Here is a 12885-nt window from a genome sequence, read left to right as displayed (position 1 = left end):
TTACATTCTTTAAGTTATTTTCAATATACAATTATTATTGACTATAATCGCTCTACTGTGCTATCAAATAGTAGGTCTTATTCATTCTTTCTGGTTTTTTTGGTACCCATTAACCACCCTCACCTCCGCCACAACCCCCACTACCCTTCCAAGTCTCTGATAAACATCCTTCTACTCTCTATGTCCATGAGTTCAATTGATTTTATTTTTGGATCCTACAAATAAGTGAGAACACACCTTATTTTTAAATAGGAAGAATCAATATCATAATGATATCAGTTATCCTTATTTTATAAATGTAATGCCATTCCAGCAGGCATTTTTATGTAGCTGGAGATATTAAGACTGAAATTTAAATAGAAAAACAAACATGTAACAATGACCATTAAACACTGGAAAAGAAAACACTGAAAATGAAATTCTACAAGGAAGGTCTATCCCTACCAGACACTGGAACATACTATAAAGATTCCATAATTAAAACAGTGTGGTACTGGTGCATGAATGGATAAACTCAATGAAGCGGAATAGAAAGTCCAGAAATAGACCCAAATACACATGGAAATTCAGCATATAACAAAGCAGCATCTCAAATCACTAGGGCAAAATTGACCTTTTAATAAACAGTACTTGCATATCTAAGTAGCCATTTAGATTAAGAGAAAATTAAATCTATACTTTAGACCACATACTGAAATAAATTCAAAATGGATTAGGAATCTAAATCTATTAATAGGTCCCCACCCCCAGGCTACACCCATTCTCAGGCCTTCTGACTCTGAATACATCATTGGCTTTTCTGGTTCTCCAAGCTGTAGGTGGCACAGTGTAAGATCTCTCAGCCTCCATAAGTGTGAGCCAGTTCCCATAATCAATCATGTATAATCTCCTATTGGTTCTCTGGAGAACCCTGGCTGGTACCATGACTTCCAGGAGGTGAGTAGTAACGAGGGTTAAAGGGTGGGGGTGGGAGCAGGGTAAGGAGTTTAGGGGAAGGATAATTTCCTGAGTGTATACCTTTTGGTATAGTTATGTTATAGCATATATGTAGAATCACATTAACATTTCACATATTCAAATAAAAAGGATGGGTAGATAGACAGATAATTAAATGAGAAGGAGCAGGAAAATACTCAAAATTGAAAGTAAGCAGAAATAAATTAATCTATTTTCAAGTAAAAAATATAAATACAGTGAAAGGGATTGAACGCTTACTGGAGTAACTTTTAAATTCAGAATTTTGACATATGCCCTCAAGTTAAAGACAAAAATGAACTGTAAACATTGAATTCTAGTTCATATCTTCACTTTCCACAGTGATATGGTTAGCAATTCTGAAATGACTTTGTGGCCGGGCCCAATGGCTCACACCTGTAATCCCAGCACTTCGAAAAGCCGAGGTGGGCAGATCACTTGCGGTCAGGAGTTTGAGACCAGCCTGGACAACATGATAAAACCCTCTCTCTACTAAAAAATACAAAAATTAGCCAGGTGTGGTGGTGCATGCCTGTAATCCCAGTTACTTGGGAGACTGAGGCAGGAGAATCGCTTGAACCCGGGAGGTGGAGGTTGCAATGAGCCGAGATGGCACCACTGCACTCCAGCCTGGGCAACAGAGCAAGACTTCGTCTCCAAAAATAATAATAATAAAATTACTTTCTGTGTGTTCTAGGATTGAGCATTTAAGTGGCTCTACTCTGAATAAGCGGAGTCAGGTTTATAACTGTTGAAGAGTGTTATAGACATGGAAAGAAGGAAGGCTAGAATGAACCTTGTGTTGCTGGGTTAGTATTGGAGGTACCAGTATGAACTCAAGGTTTTAGAATGGAAGGATGGATGGACAGATAGAACAAAGCAAGGAAGAAAGGAAGACAGATACAGATAGTAATATAGGGTGTGTATGTGTCTGTGTGTGTGTGAATACATATGTGTATTTATTAATGCCGTCCTCTGAGACAGCCTAGAAACAGTGATCCCCTCCCCCAATAAGAATGAGTACATCAGGCCGGGTGCGGTGGCTCAAGCCTGTAATCCCAGCACTTTGGGAGGCTGAGACGGGCGGATCACGAGGTCAGCAGATCAAGACCACCTTGGCTAACACGGTGAAACCCCGTCTCTACTAAAAAATACAAAAACTAGCCGGGCGAGGTGGCGGGCGCCTGTAGTCCCAGCTACTCGGGAGCCTGAGACAGGAGAATGGCGTGAACCCGGGAGGCGGAGCTTGCAGTGAGCTGAGATCCGGCCACTGCACTCCAGCCTGGGCGACAGAGAGAGACTCCGCCTCAAAAAAAAAAAAAAAAAGAATGAGTACATCTAGCACCTAGATCTTAATTGAGTCCTGGTCCCCAGGGGGAGGTGGATTTCTTTATTTACTTATTTTCTCTTGCCCTAAAGGACATTAACAGGACAACTAGAAAAATAATTGAATAAAATCTATAAATTAGAAAAGAGTACTATGTCATTGTTAACTAACCGATTTAGGTAATTGTAGTCATAAAGATAATGTCATTGTTTTTAGGAAATACACTCTAAAATATTTAGAAGTAAAGGAGTATCGTGTCTACAACTTACTCTCAAATGGTTCTGAAAAAGATTTGAGAGAATGATAAAGCAAGTATGGTAAAATGTTAACATTTGAAGAATTTGGATGAAGGGCATATTGGAATTCTTATACCATCTTTGCAACTTTCCTGTAAGCATGAAATTATTTCAAAATATAAAATTATTTTAAAGAAGCCAATAAAAAATGTTAGCTCAGGAATTCTGAAGGTGGCACAGAACTGTGACTGGTTATTAAGAGTTCAAACTGTATTAAACACCAGTCCAGGGCGACTGACGTCCCTTTACAGAAAAGGAACTTACAACGCAGTAATTACAGTTTCGAGGGGAAGTTGCCAGACTAACACTCCTTTTACCATTACCGTTTGCTACTTTTCTGTTCGAAAACCATAGAAGGAAATTCATTCAAGAAAATGTGGGAAATGCTGAAAGCTGTAAACCGGAAGATGATAGGCTAGTTTTCATTACGTTTGTGTACACACTTATATGTGCCTTTTCATAAAATTAGGATAGGATCGCCTCATGCTTTATACACTTTAATATGCTCCCGGTTTTGGAATATTATCATAAGCATTGCTCTTGCTATTAAAATTTTTTAAAGGTAGAGAGGGTTGAGTCAGTCATATTCCCCAGTGAATGACACGTTTGTGTATGTTATATTTGTACTTACCTTCATTCCCTTCATCCCATTCTCCTCTTGTTTGTATGTGCTCCTGTAATGCACATAGCTCTGTGCAATGCATGCATCTTACACAGCTCATGCTGTTCTTAATGTTTTACTCAGCACGTTTGTAAGTTCCCTTTAGTCCATGACTTCTAACTGCTACAGATACTCAAATATTTGTAAATAGGTGAATTTTCATGACTGCATAAAACTTCATCATAGGACTGTTCCATCATTTTCATCTCTTTCCCTGGTGTTGGCAAATAGATTCTTGCTGCTTTCTTCTTTGTTTCTTGCTCCTCCCAAGTCAGGAGTAAGATGGGTTTGTGTGTATCTCTGCTGTGTGGCCATGCCAAGTCTCCTTAACATCTCTGAGCCTCAATTTTCGGCAACCCTAGGGTTGAACACAGACTTGTAACACTGATATGTGAAGGACCCAAACAGAAGGAGGAGGGATTACTGTGGACAAAGCACTTGGCGACAGCAGTCTATATTCTACAAGGCTCAGTTCCAGGAGCCCAGTTCCTAGAGTAAGGATCTCAGTTCACACTACAATCCGTAAGAGGCAGATCTGCTTTGACATCTTTTGCAAATTAAAAAAAAAAAAAAAAAAAGTGGGCAGGAAGGAGGGATCTAGGGAGCTTAGCATGTTGACCTTGGACTCATCTCCTGGGGTAGGGTGGAGGGTGCACTTACACCTCACTAGCAATTTGATAACAGCTGGACCAACCAGGGAGCCGCTCCAGAGACACTGGAAAGATGACAGTGCAGCCTCTTAAGCCAGGAGAATCCCTGGGAGCAGCACCACTACGACCACCATTTCCCCAGTGCAGAGGTAGGCACTGGCATGGGCATGGAGGTGGGAAGGTGTCTGGGCAAACATGGGCCCAGAGAAGGCTGCCAGAGGTAGCTAAGAACATGCCAGAGGTAGCTAAAGGCATGCTGGTATGCTTTTGTTTCCCCGGAACCTCCCCATCAAGGTGAAAGGGACCCAAAGAAAGGCCGGGTAGAAATCCTGTTGGGACTGCGGTGGGTGTTGTGTTCCCATAGATGCCCCACAGCAGGAGGCTCTGGGGGAAGTTGCCAGGTGACAGGCTGCAGGTGTCTGAGTTCACCTGAAGGAGCCAGCCTCGAACATCATGAGGGGTTGAGAGAACCAACATCCATTAAAGGAAATGTGGTACATAAACACCATGGAATACTATGCAGCCATAAAAAGGAGTGAGATCACATCCTTTGCAGGGTCATGTATGAAGCTGAAAGTCATCATCCTTAGCTAACTAACACAGGAACAGAAAACCAAACACCGCATATTCTCAATCATAAGTGGGAGGTGAACAATGAGAACACAGGGACACAGGGAGGGGAACATCACACACCAGAGCCTGTCAGTGGTGCGAGGAGGGGGAGAGGATCAGAAAAAATAGCTAATGCATTCGGGGCTTCATACCTAGGTGACGGACAGGTGCAGCAAACCACCATAGCATACTTTTACCTGTGTAACAAACCTGCACATCCTGCACATGTATCCCAGAACTTAAAGTAAATTTTTTTTTTTAAAGAAACAACATCCAGGCTATTAGCAACGATATCCCACACCAGCCGGAAATGACACCACAGGGAGAGGGAACAAGGAAAAGCCAGAGGGTCTACAGTGCGAATCCTGCCCCCTCCCTGTGAAAGTTACTTAAAAGTCCAGGGCCAGGGGCCAGGAGGGAGCAAATAAAGCCTCCAGAATAACCACAAGTGGGCATGAGGCATTGCTGTGAGGTGAGGAACTTGTTCTAAACTGGGCTACGGTGATGATTGTCCAACTCTATAATTTACTAAAAATCATTGAATTATACACTTTTAAAATGGGTGTATTTTATGGTATGTAAATTATACCTCAATGAAGCTATTTTAAAAAAGAAAAAATCCTTAGATGGAAAATTTAATCATGAAATGTGGCCTTCATTTTAATATGCAAACCAAACCAGAAATAGCCAGAATGACTGAAGTCTCAAGAACAGGATAATTATGTTGCCTACTCTAAGCCAAAGTTAACAAAACTCCATTCTGAGGATACAGCAGTCTTTATGTTTGCACATATCTAATGTGTCCATTTATACTTGGTGCTATACAAAGCACCTGGCACAAAGCCAGCAGCCAAGTGTTGTTTTATTAACTGCTCAGGGCAGACGGTCAGTGCCATGCTTGGAACTGGAGACCAGGTGGGCAGAATACAGTAAAGTGGGGTGGGGTTGAGGGGTTTGGAGTCAACAAGCCAAGACCAACGGGATGGCTCAGGAAGGTCTGGCAGCACTAGTCAAAAGGCTGGAGTCGGGGCACCAGACCACATCAAACTAGTGTGCAGTGAGCTTCAGACAGACAAGGTTCCAACCTAGCTGTCACTTACTCTTTTAACTGTTGTAAGCCTCATCCTCATCTGTAAAACAGCATAAATAAGGACACCCGTTTTTGTGTCACTGTCATGCAGATTTATGGAGGTAACATGAATCAAATATTTGGCAAGTTCTGAGTTAACGGTTGTGTCCTGTTGTTCTGTTTTTGTTTTTGTTTTTTTTTTTTTTTTGTAGAGATGAGGGCTCCCTATGTTGCCCAGGCTGGTCTTGAACTCCTGGACTGAAGAGATCCTCCTGCCATAGCATCCCAAAGTACTGAGATGACAGGTGTGAGCCATCATGCCCAGCCTGTATAATGTTCCAGAACTTACAAGCATGAGGATTGCTAATGTCTTGCGAGCATAGCTTCTCAACAGGTTTTTCCAAGAGAAGTGATCATCTTTCTGTATCCTTAAAAGCAAAGAAAAAGCAGGAAGGACTTGGAAGGGGGGAAAAAAAGGACATCCCAATTATAAAATTCAAAAAGCAAATTATTGTTACCAGTACTACAATAGAAAAACTGTCCTTTTTTCACGTATCTGTAATCATATCTAATTGTCAGCCTCGAACATCACAGACACACAGGTGACTAGTGATCATGGGCGTCTTGCTTTGGTGAGTCTGCGTTCTTCATCCTCTCTACCTGTGAGAACAATATTGCCAGGGTTTGGGGTCAGGGGGGCAATAAGAAAATGGTGTTTTCTACTGCATGATTCCCATCACTGTGTATGAGCAAGGCTCTGTGTCCGTGCCACTTTGGGAAGATGGGAAGCTGCAGAGCTGGTGAACATCAGCTGCATGGTGGACAGCCCTGTAGGCTGGTGATTCAAAGAAGAGGAACGGGCGGCAGACGGTCACGGACAGCAACATCCATCACCCACGCAGCCCTGCTGCTTCCTGTAAATGCCACAGAAGAGAGAAGATAAGATATACAAACACAAAGCTGCCTTTGGATTTTACATCAAATTCTTGCCCTTTTTTATTTTACTCATTATTAGCATATTCCCGGGAGGCAGAATAAAACCATTTCTCAAATGACTCAAAAGGCATATGAAATTATTGCTTATTAGCAGGGAGGGAAGGGAGGAAGGAAGGAGGTGGAATAAAAAGGAGACACATGACAAAAGAAAACCTAACACAGGGCTGGGCGCGGTGGCTCACGCCTGTAATCCAAGCACTCTAGGAGGTGGAGGCGGGAAGATCACTTGAGGCCAGGAGTTTGCAACCAGCCTGGTCAAGATAGTGAGACCATTTCTCTACAAATAATTTAATTAATTAATTAGTTAATTAATATATAAGCCAGACGTGGCGGTGCACTCCTGTAGTCCCAGCTACTTGGGAGGCTGAGGCAAGAGGATTGCTTGAGCCATGATCACGCCACTACACTCCAGACTGGGTGACAAAGTAAGACCCCATTTCAAAAAGAAAAAAAGGGAAAAAACAAAACTAACGCAGGGTCTACAAAGGTTCAGAGGGACGGGACTTGCCTGGGTCACACTATGCACCATGTTTCCCCTTCTTTCCTGCATTTTAGCTACATTGATGATTAAAGGCTAACTGATAAAAAGGCTAAAGTGGCCTAAAACTGGACTACTGGATTAGAGTGATGATTTCCTAGTTCTATGGTTTACTAAAAATCATTGAATTATACACTTAAAATGAGTGAATTTTATGTAAATTGTACCTCAATAAAGCTATTTTTAAACGGAAAAAAAAATCCGTAGATGGAAAACTTAAGCATGAAATGTGGCCTTCATTTTAATATGCAAACCAAACTAGAAATAGAATGTCTGAAGTCTCAAGAACAGGATAATGATGTTGCCACCCCAGGGACAGGACCTGCCTGTGTCATGATACACCATCTTTAGCTAAAATGCAGGTGCATTGATTAAAGGCTAATTAATGAAAAGGATAGTATATGCAACATTCACTCAGAATCTCTTAGCAGCAAGTCACATGACACTAGACTTGGAGGACACAAAGAATCACTAAAACACCCATTCTTCAGGAATTTAAATTTATCTGAGAAGTCAGGAGATATATATGTACACACACACACACACACACACACTCAAAACCAAATAACAATTAGATAGTTTACAAAACTGCTAAGGTTTGATCTACCTTGCCATTCCTCTGTTAGAAAGTTGTCCTGGAGATGAGCTTCCCATTAAGCACAAAAATGTGAGTAAAGGCTTTGTGTTGTCACACTGATTCTAATGGTAAAAGCTGGAATAACCTAAGTGCCTAACAATGAGAGAATGGTTTACATTATGATATGTCCATTCTGTGGAATATTGCCTCGCCATTAACAAGGTTATTTATGAATCAGGTCCACCACATGCGTACCGACATAGGAAGATGCCCAATGTATGCTCACAATAAAAAAGGCAAGTTATAGAATCTAGACCAGGATCTAACTGCAGTCTGTATTAGTGTGCTAGGGCTGCCATAACAAAATCACAGACTGGGTGGCTTAAGCAACAAAAATTTATTTTCTCACAATTCTGTTGGCTAGAAGGGCAAGATCAAGGTGTCAGCAGGGCTGGTATCTTTTGAGACCTCTCTTTTTGGCTTGGCATCCCACACTCCTCACTCCGTGGAGATCTGTGTCCTAATCTCCTTGTGCAAGGACTCTAGTCATATTGGATTAGAGGCCACACTAATGACCTCATGCTAACTTACACCTTATTCAAGGCCCTGTCTCCAAATTTACTCACATTCTGAGGTACTAGAGATCAGGACTTCAACATATACATTTGGTGGGAGAGACAAAATTTAATTCATTATATATTTTCTAAAAACCCTGTGTGTATAGGGAGGATTTCCATTTTTAGTCTATTATCTCCAAATTACTAGAAATTTTATAATGAGCATAAATTCATGTTATGCTAAATAAGCAAATCTTTCTAAAACTAATATGGTATCTTTACACCTGTTTGCCTAACATTTCAAATAAGATTAAAAAAAAAAAAATCACAAAAGCAGGGAGCCTCAAGCCTGGTCTGTAAAGGACATCTGGTACAATCATCCACAGGTCTCAGCACCGGCCCTGACGAGGGATCACAGGTCAACACTGACACCAGACCCAGAGCCAGAATCCACCAATAAAACAACCGAAAGGCAAAGAAGCACTAGGCAACTTTCAGGGAAAAGATAGAAGAAAAGCATCTTTCTGAATTTCCCTTTTCTTATAGGAGCTGTTTTTAAAAATTAGCAAATTATCTCCTCTTTTTCAAATGGATGTTCTACAGAAAAATATAACATATGATATTGTATTAGTCCATTTTCACACTGCTGATAAAGACATACTCGAGACTGGGTAATTTATAAAGAAAAAGAAGTTTCATGGCCTCACAATCATGGTGGAAGGCAAAAGGCATGTCTTATATGGTGGCAGGCAAGAGAGAATGAGAGCCAAGTGAGAGGGGAAACCCCTTATAAAACCATTAGCTCTCGTGAGACTTATTCACTATCACTATAACAGTATGGAGGAAACCACTCCCATGATTCAATGATCTCCCACCAGGTCCCTCCCACAACATGTGGGAATTGTAGGAGACACAATTCAAGACAAGATTTGGGCGGGGACAAAACCAAACCACATCAGATATTGATACTAATAAAGTTTTACATTTAACAGGAGGAGGCGAAAGGGCATAGCAAATCTATTGGACACACAAGAAGAAAATCTTCTTGAAAAGAGCTATTTAGGGGCCAAAGTCCTACGTAATTCAGTTATAGAAAAACTAAAATTGAGTCATGAAGCAGTAAATAAGAGAAAAAAGTCAGATTAAGAACATGAAAATAAAGATATGAAGAACATGGGCAGAATTACAAGAAAAAAATGGACATAGAGAAGACAGGCACAGATACCCATGTATCATGTTATAAAGATGGAACAAACAGAACAAGATTGACAAACAAGGGTATAGTTGAAGAGAGCTTTCAAAAAATATATAAATATGAATGGGATTAGAAAATAAAAGGGTTTCTAGTTTCTTCTTTACTAGAACACTTAAGATAGTTTCAAATATTTTTTCTTAACAATTGATAATTTTGCTAAGATAAAAAAATTTTAAAGCTTATGGTCCATATTTTAGGTGAGGCTTCTTTACACAAGTGTGACTTTTTATTGTAGGATTAAGTAAAGCCAATGTAAAGAATTGTGAAAGTATGAAGAGAAAAATGTCAATTACAATTTTTGGCCAATGTTGGCACATTTCCTTCTAGACTTTTCTCTATGAAATATACACACAACACACACACACACACACACACATTATGACATAAAGTGCCTACTAAATTTTGATTCCTACTTTCTTCCCCCTATATAATTCATAGTATGAAATTCTCACAATATAAAAAGCTATATAAACATTTTTTGTGCCTCTATGATCAAGTGGATGGTGTATAATATTTAACTGGTATCTTACTTTAGTGCACTTAAATTGTTTCCAATTGATGGATTGCTATAAACAACTTCACAGTGAAGGTATTCCTGGAAGAAATCTCAACCCACATCTCTTGAGTATTTTCTAAGGACAGATTCCTAGATGTGGAATTAGTGGGCAAACCACAGGAACTTTTTCAACTTCTGGTGCATCTCACTTTCCTACATGAGGTGAGCTGCTGATCTGCTGAACAGGGTTAAAAACAGATTTGGGTGGCTATTTTTGACCATGTCTACCAAATGGCCAAGTTTTCTTACATTTGTGGAAGCGTTTAAAGGAATTCTAAGGCCAGGCGCGGTGGCTCATGCCTGTAATCCCACCACTTTGGGAGGCCAAGGCAGGTGGATCACCTGTGGTCAGGAGCTCGAGACCAGCTTAGCTAACATGGTGAAACCCGTCTCTCCTAAAAATATAACATTAGCTGGGCGTGGTGGTGGGCACCTGTAATCCCAGCTGAGGCAGGAGGATCACTTGAACCCGGGAGGTGGACGTTGTAGTGAGCTGAGATCACACCACCGCACTCCAGCCTGGGCCAGAGTGAGACACCGTCTCAGAAAAAAAAAAAAATCTCAGAGTTCTTGCTCCAATGCTCTCAAGACATCCAAAACATTCAAACCAAGAGAGGACTGGAGTGAGGATGGCGTTAGCGCTAAGGCTGAGCAGAGAGGTATTATACAAGGCAGGCAGAGCATCTAGCAGAATAAGGGACGGTGCCCTGGCCACTCATGGAGGTCGTCGAACGGGGCACGTGACCGACAGCGGGGTTGGGAGCTTCGAGGGCAGCACATTGCTGAATTGTTACAGCTGGATATTTTATATGTGAGCACCTTCCCACACAACGCCGTTCCTTTCCTACCAGGCCTGAAGCCCCATCCTTCCAGGCCCCCATTAAAGGCATTCGGACTTTCAGGTCTTCAACATCTTCCTCTTCCCAGATTCCAGACGAGGACTTTCTGAGTGGCAACAGGGCCCAGAATATGGTCATGGGGTTGACAAAGTGGCAGGGCTAGGCAGGGTGTTGGCGCTATAGGCTTTTATACATAGACATTTGAAAGTTGGGGCATCAAATTATTCGGACAATGTAGTTATAGGTTTTTCATTTCTATTTTGAGGAAAAATGTGGAATTTTGCCTTTATCACAGAACAAATCTTGCAAAGCTATGTTCTTCTGACAGCTATGATCTTTTTTCTTGGGAGTCAGGGGTGGGGAAGGCATACACACAGCCCTCCTAATGAACCCCTATTCTTTGCCACTCTCTTATACCTTTTGTATTCTTAATATGATTATGGTCATGAAGAAAAATCAAAGAGAATGATTTACTTCTACATGTTTCATGATAAAGTACAAACCCTTTACAAAGAAATATTGATATAAGCCACATAAACAAACATTCTGGACTCCTCAATAATTTATTTCAGAACATAAAGAGGTCCTGAAACCAGAAAGTTTGAGAACTACTGCCTTAATCAACATGTGAAAAATCATACAGGCGAGAAATCCTATGAACATATAGTATCTAAAATCTCTAAAGACTGCTCCTCCCTTATTCAACATGTGAGAGTTCACACAAGTTAAAAACCAATAACCTACGAATATAAAGAGGGGAAATCTTTAGCAAAAAGCGTCGTTTAGTAACCAGTAAAGAATTAATACTAGAGAAACTCCACAAATGTGGCCAATGTGGAGAATTTTCCCCTTGTAGCTTGGAGCTTGATGAAACACGAAAGAACTCGCACTGAGAAGAACCCTACAAGGGCAGACAGTGTGGGAAAACCCACAGCTATAGCTCTTCGCTCTCTCAACATGAGAAGGTACATTCCAGAGAGAAAAACCGTAAGTGCACTAACACGGGAAAACTTTCAGCATCAAAACATTCATATGGGAGACAAACCTTGTTTCTACAAAAGTAATCCATGCAGAAAAGTCACTTTCTTATAGAATAACAAAAAACCCACGCAGAACCACCTTTCTTCACAAACAAATGAGAATGAATCTAAGAAAAAAATCACCAAATGCAGGAAGTTGCTTTTGAATGAATCCCACCAAAGGCAACATAATTCAAAAGCACTAAATAAAGACACTAATGGGGAAGGGTTTGCTGAAAAGCATTTTGAAAGATCCAAACCAGAAATAGGCATGTAACATTAGAGGATACGTATGCACTATTATAATTTTGTTAACATTTCAATTCACTCAAAACCAGTTACTCAACACCTCCTCTGGGGGCCATGCATGCACCATGTTAAGGCATCTGGTAACAGAGGCAATTCTGAGACGGACAGGCCCTTGCGGACTATATGCTTGCGTGTGGACCAACTAATTAGGAAGAAAACAGAGGCAGATTTTATCAGATTGAAGATGTTATTAAATAAATCAGGCTATATATCAGTATATAACCTGTTTAATGTTATGCCATAAAAACCATTCCATGACACTATAGACCAGCCTCATTCTAAAATCATTTGCATATTTGGTGTGGCAGAAATATTGTTACCAATGTTTAAAAAAATAACCTGAGCAAAGTTAATGAAGAGAAATTAGGCACAACTAAGTTAATGCAAAACACACAGCGAGAAGATGCCAAATGTTTATGTAAAGATACCTTTAACTCGTTTTGTTACAGGATGACACAGAGAGGAAAGTATGCTATGATAAAGTTACATACACCCACAAATACTGACTGGCAGTCAAAGATGGGATGGGTGAGGGAGATTCGTTTCCAAAACACAGCACGGTACAACTCTTCCTCCCACAATCATTGGATTAAATGTTGGCACAAAGTTTAGATATTTCTGCCACATTGTAGATTCTACCCCATTAATT

This window comes from Papio anubis, chromosome 10 (genome assembly GCF_008728515.1).
Source record: "Papio anubis isolate 15944 chromosome 10, Panubis1.0, whole genome shotgun sequence".
NCBI lineage: Eukaryota > Metazoa > Chordata > Mammalia > Primates > Cercopithecidae > Papio > Papio anubis.
This window is presented reverse-complemented; position numbering follows the sequence as displayed.